Below are 19,930 nucleotides of genomic sequence, written 5' to 3'. Positions count from 1 at the left end.
TCAATAGCTGATATTTCAGTAGCTGACATTTCACTGAAGCCACATCTTCCTCCAGGCAAAAAAGACCTATATAAATAGTAGCAACAATCTTAAATACATTCTAAATTAAATTATGACTGTCATGTTTCATTATAAATTAATTTATGACTGTTTGCTTAAGCACTCATTTTTGTTTCATTCAGAGCACAGTAATTTTTTACATGAGCAGAGCAATCAGTAAGCTTAAGTTTAAATGTAAATGGAATTCCTGTATGTCCCCATACCTGAGTATAATTTTTATTCCACAGATACTGACACATTTCATGATGAGTGATGTTACTCGCTAAAATCCAAGGATTATCTTTTTCAAGTAAACTTGTGGTGGGGTTTTTTCCATGTAGGAAAGGCAGACATGATCAGGTCAAGGATCCGATCATCATTATTCTCCTTCTCTGTATCTAAAATTATGTGTTGTGGGAGATACATGCATTCACACCCTTCTAGTTCATGCTGGTGAGGGATCATGTTAAAAGCATTTGAGAAATTTAGTAATATTGGGGTTTTATTGTGTTAGTTGTATCAGATTTTCAGAGGCCAGCATCCAGCATCTCTTCAAATTTTGGCCTATAAGGCACAATTAATCTTGGGGCTGCAGTTCAGGAATAGCAATGTAATCTTACACTATGTGTACCACTTATTACATCTAGACCTTTATACCCAGAGGAATAACATAGATGAATTCATTGATTTTATCTTTTTAAGCCTAAAAAGAGTTACAATTTGTCAGGAAGGAATAGCTGGAAGCAACAGATAGTGACCTAAATAGTAGAATTCCAAAGATAAAATAGAAGAAAATGAACACAAATGCTTCATTGTTTTGAGACCTGTATTGTCTGCAACACACTCCAGTGAATCCAGTATTTGTGGAAGAGGCCAAGGCAGATATAATATGTGGAGCTAAAAATGACAGCCTGAGTAAGTAGCCATCAGAGATGAAGCTAGGAAGACTCTGGCAATTCTGCTGTAAATCATAACTGCAATATTTGTTCAAAGCTTCAGTTACTACACATACTGGTGTTTTGTCAGAATAGTCAGAGATGTCCTGCCTCATAAAACACTTAAGGATATCTAATGTACTGTTCTTGTGGAGCTAAATATAAATTTCTGTGCCTATTGTCTGGGTGTAATGTCAGTATGGTAGCTGGCAAACCATTAAGGGCCTGATTCTACTCTTGTAGCAATTTCCTTAAAGCATTGGAGGTAATGGAGTGACTCAGGTGAATAAAGAATCAAGCCCATGCATTTTATTACTGTAAGTAGTTCTTGTTTTCAGCACATAAATCTATTAAAACAGCATTGCATTTATCAGAAATTGTTATTGTTTACACACATTTTCAAAGTTTTTTGTGGGAAAAGGTTGCATTTATGCATACCTTTTAACAGCTGCAGTTAACAGTTTTCACCTCAAACAATGTAGTTAACAGGTGAGGAGAGGACTACAGATTTATAGATTTCCCTTTTAATGAGGTTGTCTGCTCTTTGCAGCTTGTCCTCACTAAAGGAAAAACTTGAATCAAGTTTTAACCCTGGAAAATTAGGACCCATGTAGACATGGGAATGAAGCTTTGCATGCGCTGCCACACTCTCTGTGAACAGGAGATGTCCAAATATTATATTCTAACTGAGCATAGCAATTTAGGTTTGGGGTTGGTTTTTGGGTTTTGGTTGTGGGGTTTTTTTGGCTGAGCAGGTTAGGATTTCTTACATGCCTAAACCTGAGCATATGTTGGACATGTTTTGCAAAATCATGGCTGTAGGGCCAAATGTCTAAGGCTATTTAAGCACCTGGGGAAGTTACTCATGGGGAGTCACATTGGTGATTCACAGTGGTGTGAAAAAGAGCTTGAGGAATAGTTGGTTTTGAATATCCCATTGGATACTAAGCTGCACCTTTGGGTGTTAGAGACCTGCAGAAAGCTGAACTTCAATGACAAAAAAAATGGACATAATGAGAGAAAGAAAAATGTGTTCTCCAAGGCTTGCATAACAGTTTGGAAACATTTTAGTAGATGAAGTGTTAACAGTTCCTTCGCCAATAATGACTTGCAAAGGAATTTTTTATTTTTTTTTAAATTAGCTCTCATGTTCTACAGCAAAAACCTGAAATATATGCTTAGAAATATCACAAATCCTGTCTTCCTGGTTGCTTCTTACAATACCCGAATAGGGCTGGATGTTTTTGTAAACTCTAATGCTGTAAATGAAGATGATATTAACCTTAATAACTATTTTGTTACTGAACTGAATAGGTGTTAGCAATTAATAAATGAAACTGAATTTTACAGAATGACTACGTTTTCCATGTCACTTACTCAATTTTTAGAATGCTGACTTGTGCGACTTCAATGTAAGCTACTCATCAGAAGTGGCAGTCCAACCAGCAAAGACCTCAGTTTCCAACATAAAACATCAGAAGATCCCAGAAGATTTTCTGTTTGGTTTTAATGCCAGATATCCAACCAATAGTAAGAAAGGAAAAGAAAGCTATGCTTGTTTATGTGCTGGGGGCAAAGTCTCACAGACTCATTTTCTCTATAGTTTTCTCCCAGGTTATAAAGGCTGACCTAGGCCCTTTACAGAAGACTGCTGTCCAAATCTCATACGGGCTTTTTTAAAACTCCTCAGGGCTTTTTTCCTCTCCATCCCTTGTTAACTGTAATCCCTCAATGTCTGATGTGGTCATTAAGCGTGCTCTGTAGATCTAACTAGGAATCATGTCCTATTAAGGCTTCCACAACCATCAGACTCCTGCTCCTTTATGGGAGACTGGAGCTATCTACTAAGTTTCAAATTTACATTTACTTTTAGTTAGATCTTTAACTCAGATATTTTTCTAAGGCATAAGTCAGCCACTCTTGACATTTCAGGATCCCAAGTTTGATGTGTGAAAGCTGTACAATCTGTAATCTGTGGATATAGGGGGGAATACTTGGACTGCTTCTAAAGGATGCATGCAGGGTGAGTGAGAACAGCAAGTTCATTTGTGCTATACAGCAATCTATGTGAAATTTCTGAAAGGCTCCACATCACTGATGAGAAATTTCTAGAGATCAAAAAAGTTTGAATACACTGCATTAGAGTGTCAAATCTTGACAATGTAACACATTAAAAAGAGTCTGACCAAGTGACAGTTTTCTAATAGATAACCATAAAGATATGAAGAAAAGTTGGAGGACAGCCTGTAGAAAGAGTTATGGAGGTGAATGGAGAGAAGTTTGAAGATGGTTTAAGATAATGTCAATCGGTGTAGACCAGATAAAGACAGACCCTTTTTCATTTTCTTGAGAAAGTTTGAGGCACCAATGAAACTACGTAAAACACCTGTTACTTATAAAAATGTCAAATAAGCATACATTTGGGAAATGGAGAGATTCAAACACTCATGAAAGGGCATGAGAGATTCTTGGAAGACATGTCAGATATATTTGTCATCTCAGCAATTTGCCTGTTTGTGTTCCAGAAAAAACACAAGTTGTTTTGTGAGCACCAAAAGTAATCAAGCCTGATTTCCTACAGACTAATTAGTGGAGTTTCTAAAAGATGCAGGTTCCAACTGAAGCTTTTTTGGTTGAGTCCCATAGCATGAGAATCCAGCATGGATTCTTTAGGGACTAATATGCACACCTGAGCTCTTCTGCAGATACAGGGATTTTTTTTTGAGACTTTCTCCTCCATCATCCCACCCTGTTTCATCAAACTTCTGAAAAATATCATTATTTTTTAGACTCTCTGAAGCACTGACCCTTCTCTCCCCAAGTCTACTCAGTGAAATTTCCCCATCCTTTTCATTTAATGGTAGTGTTTTACCCATGATGGCTTGAGCACATATGAGAAAAGATTACTTCCACCATCCAAACCTGCCTAATTTTTGTTACTCACAGGAACTCTTGTGGTTCTCTACTTAATAAGTAATTTGATGTTATTTCTGACCTAGGAATAAGAGAAGATGGGAGGGGGCCTGGGACTTCCATTCCTTGACAAGCCTTGTGTGGGACCCTGTTATTTTCTCCATGTTGTTTTCTGTCAGCTACGTTGCTGCTGATAGAAGCCACTGCTAGTCTGCTTGCTCATAACAGCTGCAACCACCAGTCCTCCCCTGTTATATATATGTAGGAATATTTTAATTATTTTTCTATACAAGAATATTTATCAGCTAAAATCAAGAAGTAAATCTATTTTAAAATGAAGCTACCTTAAATATTTACTGCAACTTAGTGACAACTTTAGACAAGAATTTAATTACACAGAGTCAGCATACCATATATATTGTAGGGATGTACCATGGGACTTATTTTAAAGTGTAATTTAGAGTGTAACTTTTAGACTGCTCCTCAATATGAACTTAAATCAAAATATTTCCACTGATGGAGCACATTCTTCAAAACTGATTACAAAAGTAGCCACAGTACTAATGGAGGCTTACTGTAATTTTATGTGTTATGGTATAAATGACTTGCAAGAACACTCTTGGGAAGTTGTACTGTAATTTAATATCTTTAAAGCTAAAAACTGCTAGGGAAATATTTTTTCACAGGGACCTACTTTTTCCCCTTAGTGTTACCTAGAAATACATCTTTCTGTAGGACAGTTTGTATCCCTTGCAATTCACATACTACATCCAGAAAATACATTGAAATGTCGTGCTGTGCTTTGCAGAACCAGCCTCCCCTGAGGAGTGGACAACAGAGGAGGACTCAGGAGACCGAGCTTTTTCTTCCTCCTGCTCACTGCTGGCTTTGTGCACGCTGATCTCAAGGAGGTTTACAAAGACCAGTAATGGTTTCCTTGTTCACCCTTACCCTATTTTTTGCTGGCACCACTCATAGTGTTGTGGGGAGAGGGAGGTGTTCTGAAATGTCTGTATTTCAGGGCCTGGCCATGAAAATGCCACACAACCTTTGCAGCACAGCTGCACCCCACCACAGGGAGATGTGAGTTCCCTCTGTGAATACGCAGAAACTAGCTGTGTTTAACAGTCTAGCCATACAACTAAATTCTTATTTACACTGACCTTATTGCAATGAGTTAAGAACTGTTGCTCTGTGACAGTACCTTAGGCCTTGCCTACATAAGGCTGCTGTTGAACTGTTTGACAAACTTAGTTCAATAAAAGAGTGGCCGACACCTTTCCCTGACTAAACAATTTCTACAAGAGAAAGTAGGTAAGTCAGCACAACACTCTTGGGTAGATGAGGACCTAGGTTTATTCCAGGATGTAACTGCTTAAAGACGCAGACACGAATGAAATAGGCTATGCCAAAACACAACGGGATTTTTTCACTACCTAATTATCCTATGTGGCAACTTTTTAGTGGGCTTTATTTGTAGATCTTCATTTAGGTAAAAATAGCTATATTGCAGATCGCTATGGCACCATTCTATTGTAAGGTTATGCCAGGCATATGCTCAAGGATGTTTCTACTTTATAGATAGGCATGCTATCTCCTAACTGCTCCAAAGGCATCTAAAGAAAGATTTATACCCACACAGTGCTGTAACAGCTCCACAGGAACTCTAACTATCCATGAGTAAATAAGGCCCATAACCAAAAACGCTGAGCAGCACCTCAGCTGGTGTAAATTGTCACAGCTTCTCTGTGGAGCTGGGGACACTTTACACAACCTGAGGATTTGTGCCTCTGAATGCACAGAAGGTCGACCTCCAATACATAAAATGTCCTTGCACAGCAGCAACGCACGAACTTTCTTTTGAGCTCAGTAGGAAACTTGTGATTTCTCACTCCAGCCCCACAGGTGTGCTTCACCTTTTATTGGTCAAGATGGGTATTTGCAATGGTCCACTGGGTAACAGAGAGATGCCTTTTTAAGTTCCTTTCTAGGGTATATCCTGAATGTGTCTGGAAAAATTTACTTGCAGCTGGAATTGCACTGGGTAAGCCACACAGATTTTCAGTGCTTTTAGATAAATACAGTACTGCATGGCCATCCACTGCTGTGCTGAAGGGGTCCTAAGGCTGGATTAGCCCTGATGGGCTCAGAGGCCAGGAATTTGCAGTAATTAACTTGCACTTAAACAGAATCATACAAATGTACCCAAATCAATTCTGTGATGAATAAGGCAGGACTAGGTCCTGGCTGCCAAGTGACAACGAGCTGGGCCTGTTGCTGACACACAGACAGCTGTGGGAAAGGAGAAGACCAGACTTTGTGCCACAGAGCCACAGTGGGGGATGGTGCTCACCTTCAGATTTTCTAGACTGCAGAGAAGCCTTGAACTGAGTCAGAGGTCAAAGCTGGCTCAGAACTGTAGAGTTTCCAAAGAAAAACATTTTCTATCACACTCTGAGAAAAATGGATCAGCACAATACATGGGTTACAGGACAAAAAAAGTGAGACAGGGAGATCATGCAGTGACCCCAAGCATTTAATTTAATCTGGTTTCCTCTAGTGGGGGAGTTTTGGTCACCATAAAGGTTGTGGCATGTGGATACATGAGGTCTAGATCTGGATCCTTCCATTAATTTTTCTGTAACTCTCACCACTGAAAGCCTTCAGCTCTAGATCTTGTCCAAACCATATCATGGTCCTGACACAAAAAGAGAGTCATTTGCAGAACAGAGGAAATATTGGTCTGACCTGAAGTTCATAAAATCAAGGGCAGCCCTGTATGAACTGGAAAATGACTCCCTTGTCTGCAGCACATCCAGACTCTTGAGTCAAGGCCTACACAGACTCTAGATCATGATACTAAAGAATGAAACATTTCATAGCACTGTGTGACATTATATACTCTCCCTTTGTCAGAGGGAATATTTCTAATACTCTCACTTAATGGTCCACACACAGAAGTATTTTATTTCTGTCCTAGGGAGTTTAGTTGTCACACGCCTCCAGCACTCCTTTTAGGTTGGCTGGGGGAACTTTGCAGAATGAAATAAAAACCTATGCAAACAATTCACCCTGTTCTGTAAAACTCACTGAGATAACCTCATTCTAACTCCTACATAGCCTTAGTCATAAAAACTCACTCAATAAAACTTGAAGTTCTGTGTAGCAGTGCTTTCTGAGTAACAAGTGATTGTGTGTACCAAGAACTCCCTACCTAACTTGTAGTGGAAATCTTTCAAAACAGTAGCCAGTGTGTTTCAATGCAAAATAATAGGAGTTGTGCAGTTTGCAATTCCTGCTTTCAGCTTTGCTCCAGGCTTCAAGGTATTCACCATTTTCTTCATGTTTTTCCCTAAATGCAATTATTTCATTTCTCAGTATAGCGATTATTCTACATTCTTAACAACAATGTACTGTAGCACACTGAGCACCTTTCATGCATTACAAACACAAGTACCAATCACTGCTGTCTACCATCTCCACAGGCTCCAGGTAACACGGTGGACATTAACTGACTTAACTAGGGCTGTGCCTGGGCATGAGAGAAGAGGTTGTATTAATGGCGCTATGGCCAGTACCACAGTTTTTGTCTTCTAGTGCATTAAAGCCTCTGCTTGACTGAGAGAAAGGGAGAGCTGAAAGTTTAGAGGTGAGTTTTAACGGAAGATTTCAGGAAGCAAAAGAAAAAAATGCTCATGGATGACAATGAAAAAATGCTTCCTTATCTATGGAGCAGCACAGCAGAAAGTGCAAAGAGGAAAAAGGGGACAGAGGAAACCTGTAAAAGAGAAGAATGGAAGAAGTAGTCAGCTAAATAGAATGGAAGATTAATGGCAGCAGAACTTCAAGCAATAGATTTTATGGGGGTTTTTAATGGCTTGAATTTCTTATAGCAGGCAGTAGAAAATCAAGGAAGCTGCTGGCTGGTGGAGACACGGTGGCATTGGCAAGCCGCATTTTAAATGGAAGGGAGGAAGCAGGGAGATCTTGCCAACATCATCCATCAAGAACAGAGATGTTCATAACATTCTTAGCTTGTGTTGATGAAAAAAATCATGATAGCCACCATAATAGGGAAGACAATCAATGGCAGGAGGAGGGGCAGCAAGATGGGAGAAAAGGTGGTCTAGGAGACAGCAAGTGTAACAACTGATAGAGGAGATGAGCATCTAAAAATCAGGAAGAAGTGGTAAATAACTAACCTTAAGAAGTCAAGCTAATACTGAAGTGGCAGCTGGATGTGCAGAAGCAGATGGTTATGAAAATCCAGACAAGAGTATTACTGGCAGAGAAGGAGAGTGACTGGCAGAGAAGGGCAAGCGCACTGAGGATTCTCACATGGATACCTCTGCAAGGCAATGGGGAGACAAAATGGCAAAGGGAGGCACAAAAAAATAAAGGGGCTGTCAGGGAGGAGGCATCTCCAAAGCAAATCGGGAATGAGAAGAAGAGATGATTACAGAAGCCAAGTGTTGGCAGGGAGAGATAAGGAAAGAGAAGGGCAAAGACTGTCCTCAGATGAAGCCAAGTACAGGAGCTGGAGAAGCCTGTCCATTAAAAATCAGAGACAGAGAAGCTAATTAGAAGTGGGAACAAACAGCAGCTTCACAGAATGTGGAGACAAGAGGCATGAGGAAATCAGTGGGTTGTTAAAAAGGCAGACTGAATTAAAGGGATTTCATTTTTCAAGAGCAAGAGCATGCTTGAAGGCAGAGACTCCAGAAAACAGAGTGGTTAAAAATACACAAGAACAGAAGAAGAATCAAAAGATAACAGAAGACAGAGAACTTGCACTGGGCCTGGAAAGACATTATGATCAAGTATAAAGAGAAGGAAGGGAGCTGGGGCTTGGGGAAGACAGTACAAGAGGAAGCTGAAGGTCTTACCTGGGCTTATTCACTCTGTCCTGTAAAAAGAGGACTAGATCCTGGCAAGGGAAAGATGAAGGTTAGCAGAAAAACATTTTATTAGTCATAAGCAAACACAGAGGGTTTGAAGCTCCCAGCCCAATATGAACATCTGTATGAGAGACAATTCAGTCTCTGGAAGAAGTCCTGACCCTATTAAAGTCAATGACAAAACTCCTGTTGCCTTCAACAGAACCAAAATTTCACCTTGTGTCTATGGCCATTCCACTGAGACTTCCAACATGAATGCCAATTAGTGCCAGTTTCAAAGGTGACATTTGTGACACGGGTACGCGCTCCACTGGGAGATGAGCTAAGATTATCAAATTGAGTTTGCATAGACCAGTAAAGGTAAGTGTGATATTCCCTGTCCTAACAATCGACTGAGGCAAATAGATACACACACAGAGAAATAGCTGAGATTTTGAATACTTCCAAAGCACGCTAAAAATGGCATCATTATTGATTTAAAGAAAAATAAATAAATAAAAGGGATTAGTAACTCAGCCAGTGTGTGGCAGGTCTAAATGAATCAATTAGTATGTTAAGACATGCATAAAATAATGTTTAATTAAAAAAGGGGGGGGGGGTGACTTTAAAGGGTAAATTGTCTCATATTTTAAATTGAATGAATACCAAAAAAGAACCTGAGGATAGCAGATTACTGCTTAGAGGCTTTCAGATGCTAGACTTACACGACAGCCACTATTAGCACATTCAGATTAATAGTTCAACAGTAATTGGAATATCAAACAGAACATGTCATTTTGATTTTGTAAAATATGCATCTGAGTATTTTACTTAATACTGGGTTGATCTGAGATGTAAGCAGACTGGATACTGCAGTCCTCAAAACAGGTGTTTTTTTTTCAATTTGCATGTTAATGGTCCACATGCCTAGATCAAAACCCATGCAATCGCTGTACAATTTAATACACAATATCAATTCAATCTCCTGATAACAGTGAACCCCTCCCACTTTATAAGCCTCTGCAATACACCAATTTTAGAAGTAACTCTATGGTGAATGAGACCTGTGGTTTCCAATACTGCTGTCCCATTTATGAGTGTAAATCTGGGCTAATCCAGTGCAGATAGCATTGCTGTTGTGTTCTGCCTGAGTTTTATGTAGATCAGAATCTCTGCTAATGTGACTGATTCCAATTCTTCACTCTGCTCTATTATTTTCATATAAACATTTAATCTACACTGTTCAGACCAGTATAATAATGGCTTAAAGGAGTAAGAGAAAACCACAATAATATACAAACTACAATAATATATGCTGGGTAGCAGGTAAGCCACATTTAAGCCCCTAAGAGATTCCTGCTTCAAGGCAAATCTGTATCTCATTCTAAGCCAGGTTCTGAATAAATATATGATCATATCAGGAAGTTACAACATCGCTTATCATATGCGCATGTACAGACGCAGACATTGCCTCTGAGCAGCTGATGGTATGCTCAGAGACAGAGGCTGGCATAGCAGAAGGGTTGCAAATCCAGCCTAAAAGTGCACTGGCAGCTCTGCATGTGGAAGCTTGCACATCACCTGTTCACATTGTACCTAGCCCTAGGAAATGCACTAAATCTTTGCATGTTAGACATACCAAATTCATCAACAGCTTTAAAAGAGAGAAAGAAAGACATAGATCATTTTTTAACTGTTCCCATTATGTATGATAAAAGAAAAATTAGAATGAATAATACAGTGTAAACTCACTGGTCTTCTGCCACTGTGTGGAATAAGGCTTGCTCAACACCTCAGTACCTTTGAAGCATGAGCGTGTTAGATGAGCAATCCCAACTGAAACAAAATGAGCAATCAGGCTTTCTCAGATTGCATCACACTGCCCAGATTGGCTCTGCTTTTGCTCAGCGTGAGCTCTCCCCTGATTTCAACCACAGTCTTGTGCAAAGATTACAGGTACAATACAGTTGATTGGTTTGATATCATAGCCATGTCAAAGACAAAGGGCACAATCCCAACATGCTGAACGTGAGCTACCCCAATGCCTGAAGTCAGGCTCTGAATGACAGACCAACAGTGGAGGCAGAAAGCTGAGAAACTTATAAGCTCCGGACTAGACAGGTTTTTTTCTTATGCAGACACTGACTTGTCCATTTCAGAAGAGGGGTGGAGGAGGGGTGCTGTGTGTGTATGTGTCAAGTGAGGAGGAGATAGGTTTAATTAATCTTAAATGCCTTTGCAATTCAAGAATTGTAGCCCTGGATCAGTTCCTGTACTAACATGATTAGCAAATATTGACTTTTGAGTACAATAATAATGTGTCATCTGAAACCCTTGATAAGTAACTTAAGTACTTCCTTAGCTTGCATTTTATTAAATTAGATGAGGTACAGTTGAGACACATTACACAAAGCCATTGAAATGAGAAATCAGACCTAAAGATTTTAGCATTGATTAAGGAAAGTCAAGAGTTACAATAAAGATGAAACTCTGTGGCCCATATTCTGATCTCTATCCATCGCCGTGAATATGGATTGCCTCACTATAAGATTTATACTGATGCTAGTGAGCTATTCAAAATTTGTTTCAGTATTTACTAACATGGATGTGTTTTCTTCGGAGTTCTTTGGTGTGGGGTGAAGTCACTTTTTTCCATTTTTGCAATACCATAATTCTTATAGTTGTAACAAGGGTAAACATTTGCTATTTGTGATTTTTTGACATGCAGTCCATCATTTGATTATGTATGATGACCATATAATGTCAGTTTTATGGAAGGTTAACTGGCATAGGTTTTGAGCTTTTGAAGTTAATATAAGGGAGAAAAAGAAAGGCGTCACACTTGTGTGCTTGTGAATATGGTAAGTATAACATACTCAAGTCTGTTCATAAGGTTTAGTTTAAAAATGTGTACAGCAACTCAACCAAGAAAGGAGTTAAAAGATGTGATACTCCTCAGATGCAACCTGACAAATCTTACTTTATTGATTAGTTTTCAAAGGCAGTGCAGTGAGAGCACTACACTTACAATAGACTTGGAGGGGGGGGGAGGGGGGAGCTCCAAATGTCATCAAAGCAAATGGTCTGTGAATGTTGCTTCAAAGCTAGTCATTAGTTGCCAGGGTATTTTGCCACAAAGCTTGTAAAGAGGTTTTCCTGGAGGGGAAGGTATGACAAAATGCACTTCTTGGCAAGATGACTTCTGCTTAAATAGCAGGACACATTAATTCCTGCTTGATACATAAAATTAATTAGAGGATTAACATCCTTTATGAAATTTTGCCAGAGATTTTTTCCTTTTTACCAGGAATAGACCCCAGGCCTTTTCTGTACTCTAATGAAATTGCAAATTGACTTGTGTTCAAATGATGCTTGACTAAAATGAATAATTAAAAATGTATTGCTAACAATGAGATGGGTCAGCTGATCTTTTCTAGGATTAATTAGTTTCAAGAACCATCTTTCTTATGTAACACAGCAAAGGCCAATGCCAGCACACCTTTTTTTCATGCAGTAGTTCCCCTTGAAGTCAGTAGACCCATTCTACTCCCAATTATCCAAGGTTTTATTCCAGATTCAATCTGTTTAGAGTGGGTTTCCCTCTACGGCAGTTCAGAGAGGAGCTACGCCTGAAGAAGTTGAGCTGTTATTCTATCTGTAATTCAATGAGCCGAGTTCCTCTCTTTATTAGGGTCTGATCCAAAACCAAGCTGAACTGGCATGAGTCTCCTGTTTGTCTTCATTAGGCTTTGCATCAAGGCCAGAAAAGTGCATTACTGTAAAACCCAAATACTCCTACAGAGATGAACAATGGAACATCAGTGTAAGACCTCTGTGACTGCGAAAGGAATCAGGATTAAATTTTCCATAGGTCAACAAGTGGATAAATTGAGAAAAGCTAAGACTAAATGGAACAAGGAAGCCTGTGTGTGTATGTGTGCATGCTTCTCCATGAAACATGTTGGGATTTGCTACTCTCCAACATGAATAAGGAGGTTCAGGGTCTAGGAAAAATGACTCAACATAAATTTTTCAGAAGCAGGTCAGGAATCTAATTCTCAGATTTTTTAAAAGTTTAAAGTATTTAATTTCCAAAAGCACCTATGTGCAGTTACTTAGTTTCCATTTTCCCAGGCGGCTTGAAAAATCCCCCTGAACGCCTATCCATTTCTTTACATGTCTTTGAAAATTGGCTTCAAGTCCCCAAAAGTGACTTGCATACCGTGGCATCTAACTCTGGCTGAACGCCACACAAAGCAACATTTGGAGGTTAAGAGCAAAAAGCTGGAAAAACTGCCCTACTACTATGATTCTCTCCCTCTCAGTGTTGAGTTAGTTCATTTAGGGTTGATATGGGTATATTTGCAGAGTGCTGCCCTATGCTGTGTAGAAATTTTCTCAGATACTTTGAAAACTTAACCTTTAGCTTCACATAAGGTGAGATTTACGGAGGCATGAAGGTGCAAAGGGAGCTGGTGATTAGAATCGAGGACCCACCTGGTAACTTGCTGCTGAAAATCTCTTTCATTGATTTTTCACTTTTAAAATATGAAATGTCTGAGTTACTTCCCTAGTGTGTGCAAATAAACGTGTTTCACTTTTAAAATTCCTTAATCACCTCATGTGTTTGTAAAAGGTCCATTTCTGCAATGAGAATTTTAAAAAAGGAAACCTAACATGCAATTTCAGTGTTTTCTCAAAACACTTTCTAATTCTCAAAACGCTTATGTCTACTTGCATGTTTCTGAGTTCCTGTCTCCGATGGATTTTTCAGATGTGTTTTATGTTGTGTTATGATGTTTCTAATTTGGGTGATGAAAGGTTAAAAGATACACCTGTATGAAATTACCCAGTGGCTCTTGTGAACTAACATCATATCTTATTGAGTATGATCACTCTGTCATTTGCTTTGGCTACAGCAAAGCTTTTAGATACAGGAGGACTAAGTTGGGATCCCCAGAGCCTACTGTAGAACTTGAAGGGGGGCAAAAAGACATAGTTTCCTTTCCTAAGACTTGCTAGCCATGTGTAAAGAGACAATGCTCTGGAAAATCTTGTTTTTCTTTGGCTGCCCTTTAGTCAGATCTTCTCACTGCTGGCATTGTGCAGAGTCAGCTTAAAAGGTGTATTTAGCATTGAGGGATTTGGTAAATACTGCTTTATTGTGCTTTGTACTCCCTACAGGGCATTCTGAAGAGATGAATAATAAGTGTGAACAGGAAGAGCAAGTTTCCAGTCCTGTCAAATTAATTAGAGCACTGTAGAATGAAGTGAGGTTTGCTGTTAGGTAGGTTGAAAACAGGCAAAGGGAATCACTCAGGCATATACAAAAATGTTACCCCACTTCTATTATTATTGTTTTCTTTTGAATCAGATATAAAATGTAGCTATCTTTTGTTATCCACAACAAAACCTCTCCCAAATACTGGGCATATAAATAAAATAAGCTGGATATGGAGAGCTATTCCCCTGCTGTGGCAAAAGCAAAACTCGCCAAGTGATGACTCTGTCCTTATAGCTGCTGTTTGAGAAGTGTTTCCTTACAGTTTTAAGGGAATTGGCAACATCCAAGCTCAATGTCATTTAATTCCATGAAGACATTTTAGACCTTGACTCAGCTCCCAGATGTAAAACAGTCCCTCTGATTTGCCAGCCGCCTGCTTCGTAATTTTCTGAGACTTTCATTTTTCCTTGTAGCAGCCCAAAAAAAGCCATTCTTGGTGTCATACTTGGGCTCTACCTTGTGTCTTTTCCTAAGTCTTTTCAGACAGCCATCAACATAGGAGGTAAAAAAGGGTCTGATGAAATTCTGCTTGAGTCAGTGGAAAAGATTCCTGCTGAATGAAGTGAGGGCTGGATAAGATCAGTAGACCCTATTTTTTCATTCCCTGCCCAGACAGGAGTGATCTCTGTTGTGAATTTCCAAGCTCTGGTATGAAGTGACTCAAACTCTGAGGCTACTGCTTCTCCTGAAGACTACTCCCCAGACTAAACAGATCATCTGATAAGAAAATTATTCCCCCCTTTATCACAACCCACCTTCTTTATGTCATTCCCTTGGAAAACCTTGATTTTTATTCTCCCTCAGTTGTGTTTTCACATTTCAAGTGGTAAATAAACATGTAACATATTCCTCCTGCACTTTGCATTTGTACATATTTAGGTGCTTTCATACTTCCTTCTAACTAAGCCCTTCCAATTTTTTGAGCATTTTATTACTCTTCTGTGACTTCATTCCAATACATAAACCTTTCTCTCACTTGCCTACATATGGTGTCTAGAGATGTGAAGTGCTTTACCACAGTATACTACAGCATCTATTCCCACAGACCAGAATATTTGGGTGGCATTCATTTGATCCTTGGCATTAGTCCCCATAGAGTACCTTTCAGCTGATAGGGGGGGGAAAAAGACAGTTCCAGGGCCTACTTTACGTCATCCTAAAACAGAGGGTTAAAACAGGTCAGACTGTGTCCTAAAGTGCCTGTTTCTCTACTGGGAGACTTATAAGAGAGTCTAGAAGGACTGGTGTGGCTGTGAAGACATCTCCCATCACATGATGTGAGTCATGCCTTGGGAAACGCGCAACTGGAAACGTTGTTCAGAGTGGCTTTGAAAGGGAACAAATGTCATGTCTAACAAAATAAAGCTGTTCTGAAAAACTTATTCCACTAACTCCTTACCCAGGGAAGCTAACAAAAATTAAGCATTTTTATAACCTTGGAATCTCCCGCTTTGATGTTTTTAGAATGGAAAGTTGTGTTTGTTGCAGCTGTCTGTGTTGAAAAGCATTACAATGAAGATGCACCAGATTTCTAAAATTAATTAACAAAAAATTATGCTGAAACATGAATGAAATGTTTCAGTGTTCCCTGCATCCCATTTGCAGTTTAGCCTTAGGTTTCTGTTTCTGATTTTGGTTGATGGAGAATTTCAAACTTCTTATGCTTAGCCTGCTTCAAGACAAAATCACACTTTAAATTTGGGATTTCCAGCTAAATTGAGATAAGAGAGTTAGCTCCTGCTCCATTCTGTTCTTCATACACAGCCCTCCTCAATCTGTATTTTTGTTTCTCTCTTTTACTCTTAGCAGAATATGGGAATACTCACTTCCAATTTTGCTCCACTTATCCTCTTTTTCTGAAGCTGCAATTTAGATGTCACTGTTGGCCTCTGATAAGCACAGCTTGTTCTCCAGCTGTCCATGTACTGTACTTGACCGTGAGGGTGTCGGGAGGAACACAGGAGGTCAGGGAGAAAATCTCATCCTTGCACTTTTTGGTCCAAAATTCATCTCATGTGAATCAGCGCTGCTCAGCTGACTATTGCTGTGTGCCTCTGAAGAGCTCCATTCTCACCATGGTATGTGCCTGTGCCATATAAAGCCAAGGAGAAGGCATATCGCTGAATGCTCTCTCCTTCTTAGGGTGGGTGCAGTGGCATGGGAGTCAAAAATGTCAGCTCGTTGAAAGAAAACATGATGAAGAGTGCTTCAAAAACTGTGGCATTCCTGCAAGCAGGCTATTACCAATGATTTCCTTTCAGCTCCCTAACTTCATTTTTGACATCTGATTTAGAGCAGCCAATGAACTCCTACTCTAGGATCTACAGAGGGAAGATGGTCCACAAAGGGAATAGTTTCGGCACTGGGGACAATAAGAGGTCTGGGGCCTGAGACTTAGAGGCAGGCACTCCCTTCTCTTTTTGAGAGAATTTCAAAATGCTTTGGTTTTCATTCCAAATTGGAAAACCCCAGACATTTTACAATTGCAAAACCCTCCATAAAAACTGAATGATCTTTCTCCCCACAGCTCCATCTGAAACAGATGGAAATTTCTTTATTGAAGTGACCATTTAATTAAAAATATGTGGTACCAAATTAATACCATTTCAGCAGGTATTGGGAAGACAAGCAAAGATTGTCCAACCTTCTCCAGGTGTCTAAGACAAGTATCTATTGCTTTTTAAGGTGTCTGGCAGCTGGTAAGTAATTTAAACGATGATTGTCAGATCCCAAATAGAAAAAATTAATGAACACAAAAGAGCAAGATTTCAATTAAAGTTCATCATGTAAAACAGGCCTCATGCCTTCCCTGACCACAGAGATTAGGTTTTGTGTCTGGAATTGCATTTCATAAACCTCCTCCCTCGACATGGAACATCTGCTCCCTTTAGGACTATTGTTTTACACCCATAAATAAAACATAAAATTACATTTTTGTCACTCTTCAGGCCAGATCTTCAGCTGGCATAAATCAATGGCAAGCAGTCAACCTCAGCAGAGCTCTGCTACTTAAACCAAATGAGGATCTGGCCCTTGATGCTTTGGTGCTGAAGAAAATAATGGGTCTGGGCAGAGTGTGTTGGACATTGTTTATCAGAGAATTGTGTGAAACTATGTGGAGCAAGTAACCATAAAGCATGATTGATCTCTCCAGCATATTTTAACACTTTTTTTCAGTGTTTACTGAAACCTTTTAGGTAGTGCAGTCTTCTCAGATACCATTTTATGTTTGAAAAGCTTTCTAATTCATAATGAAAAGTTACGCGTCGCTCCAATGAACCTCTAGCTTCAATTACTTGCTGTGCAAATGGTTGGCCTGCATTTTGACCAATGTTTATGGTGCTTGGCAATTTTTCAGTAGCTACTTTACCCTGATATGATTAATTTCTTGCATAATATGAGGTTTTGCATGTGTGGAGCTGAAATAATCCTACTAGGCAGAAGAGAAATAAAAGAGCTTGTGTGTTTCAGCTTTAAAAACATTCGAAACATAACATCACAATTTTAAGCGTGCCAATGATAATACAAGTTAGCCATGGATGAAGACGACCACAAGAGTCATGAAGTTCCTGATGGGATTCAGCAGCATGAAAGTCATTACTTGGCTAGTAAGGTCAGCACACTAGATCATAGCTGGGCAGCCCCTGAAGCAGGGAAGCAAGAGTCAGGCTGGAGCTCACTGTATGTGACTGCAGCAGTAGAAGTAAGAACAGCTACCGGTACTTGTTTGCTTTCCTGAATGCCAAATCCTTCTCTACATGCTAGTCTCCCTTTGCACCAGAAGTGTTAACATGTATTAACTACCCTGAAGTAAATGGAGGTAAACCTTGAACAAACAAATCTCAATTTAAAAATATCTTTAGCTTTAAGCACCTGAGAAATCTCACTGGTGTCATGCTGGAAAGCTAGGTTTGTGCTTTAGCTTCTTTAGCTGGATCAGACTACAGTAGGTGACTAGATAAGCAACATTTGGATCTACGCAACCCCAAAAAGACAAATATTGCTATCAGCTTTTTTTTTGAAAGTATTTGAGGAGAATTAGGTACCTTACCCCTATTGCATTCTGAAGCAGAAAGACATTTCCATGGGTCCTGACACCCAGTTCTCTTTGGGCTGTGTAAAATGAGCAATATGGAGCATTATCACCCAAGCTGTCTGCCTGTTTCTGCCATATCAATAGATATATCTGCTCTGTTTCAGTTCATCATTTAGTGTCTTAATGCAAGCACACCCTCTTCAGTGATTTAAGCTAGAATATTGTTCTGTAAACTCAAGAGGCTCTTAGGTGGGCATGTGATCTCACATGCTGATTCATGGGGAAAGTTATCCTCAGCAGAAGTTGCGAAGCAGATCGCTGGAGGTGGTAACCTCTTAAACCACCTTCGAAAGAAGGCCTTTGGTGCCTTCAAAATCCCAACCTCCATATTTTTACTTAATACAATCACACACTTGTCCCCTTAATAGAAAGTACGTCTACATTGCAAATTCTAGTATAGCGAAGAGGTACTCAGACTAGCTATAAATGAGCTAGCCATAAATGAGCCTGCTTTCTGGCAGGATAAATTACCCCATATGGAGCTAACACTGCCAAAAAGCAGGGTAAATTAGTCCTCTTGGTGTTCTCTACTGTCTCATCTTGACTGCGTCCAGTACCCACAATGGTTCATTTACAGCTAGCTTGGGCATTTCTACATTGTCATGTGGACATACTCAGAGCAATATTGTTATTATTGCTGCAACATCTACAAGAGCACAGGAACTGAGCCTAATGGGGGTTAGTTACCTTTTACCTTTGCCTTTTAGCTCAGTGCAGAGGGGCCAAGTCAGAGGTGATAGCACTGCAGCATGACCTCACTGAATGCAGCAGTTATTTCTGCTTACATGAAGGTACACAAATTAGATGGTCATCTTGGGTGATAATGAATACTGAGTCATCTGGAACCCAAGAAACTACTTTATGGCCACAAACATATGCTACAGAGAAGCATTTGACGCTGAAACTTTTGTGAGATTTTTGCTTTTTAACTTTGTTAAGCCAGAATTTTGTAACACTTTTTGTTTAAAATAAAGTAAACAGGTGATATATGTGGGATTAGTTGACTACCCTGGGTAACTCAGCCAGTATGGTCCTTCAAGTTCTAAAGAGACCAAATCAGCAGCATTACTTAGATTTTAACATTCTTTTTTTAATATCTAGAGGCTACATTTTCATGCATCTCAAACACTTTGATTGGTTTTCAATGAAAAAATGCATTAAAAAAACTTAAGAAACATGTTAGAAAATTACCTGAATTAGCTGAATTCAGAAGGGTCCTGGGTATCTGAAGCAACATCTAGCCCTGAAATCTGAGGCAACATGGAACTTCACGAGGCACCTACATGGACAAAAGAAACGGAAAATTGAGCAAAGATTGATCTATACTTGAAACTTTCAGATACATTGATAGATAGGAAACAGCTCAGTATAGATACACGTCCACCGCCAGGGAAGTGCTTAAGGCAGGATGGCTTACTTCAGTTAGGTGAAGTAACATAAGCTATGCTAATAAAAGCTGCACTAGTATATCTGCATCTGACAAATAGCACTTACACCGGCACAACTATCTGGCAAAAAATCATATCTCATTTAATGCACACATGCCAGCAAGACCTCTAACACCAACTCCAAATATATCATGTTAACATAATTCTATAAGTTTCAGAAATTAATTTCATCCAATAGTGCATAATTTTAGAACCAGATAGTACGACACATGAAAACACACTTCAAATTGATGGCTGACTTATGTGATCTTCCTTGGTACCATGAAGAGTGAAGAAGACAACTTTAAAATGCCCCAGTGCTATCCAGTTTCCCACTTAGTGTTCTGTCTTGTCTAGAC

At 39.4% G+C, this 19,930-nt stretch overlaps 1 protein-coding gene across 5 annotated transcripts in view; it reads left to right on the top strand.

Moving 5' to 3' along the window:
* ETAA1 (ETAA1 activator of ATR kinase) overlaps window positions 1-19,930 on the top strand; it is a 92,516-nt gene that overhangs the window by 12,119 nt on the left and 60,467 nt on the right. For 4 of the 5 annotated variants that reach the window (XR_007506018.1, XR_007506015.1, XR_007506016.1 and 1 more), the window contains one exon: window positions 288-399. The gene's annotated coding sequence lies outside the window, so the exon portion shown is untranslated. Of the gene's footprint in view, window positions 1-287; window positions 2,228-19,930 lie in introns of those variants that run through there. The other variant, XR_007506017.1, reaches the window with a different exon arrangement.

The sequence above is a fragment of the Accipiter gentilis genome, chromosome 5 (genome assembly GCF_929443795.1).
Source record: "Accipiter gentilis chromosome 5, bAccGen1.1, whole genome shotgun sequence".
In the NCBI taxonomy this organism is placed as follows: Eukaryota; Metazoa; Chordata; class Aves; order Accipitriformes; family Accipitridae; genus Astur; species Astur gentilis.
Note: the sequence above shows the minus strand (reverse complement) of the source record. Positions and strands in the feature narration are given on the sequence as shown.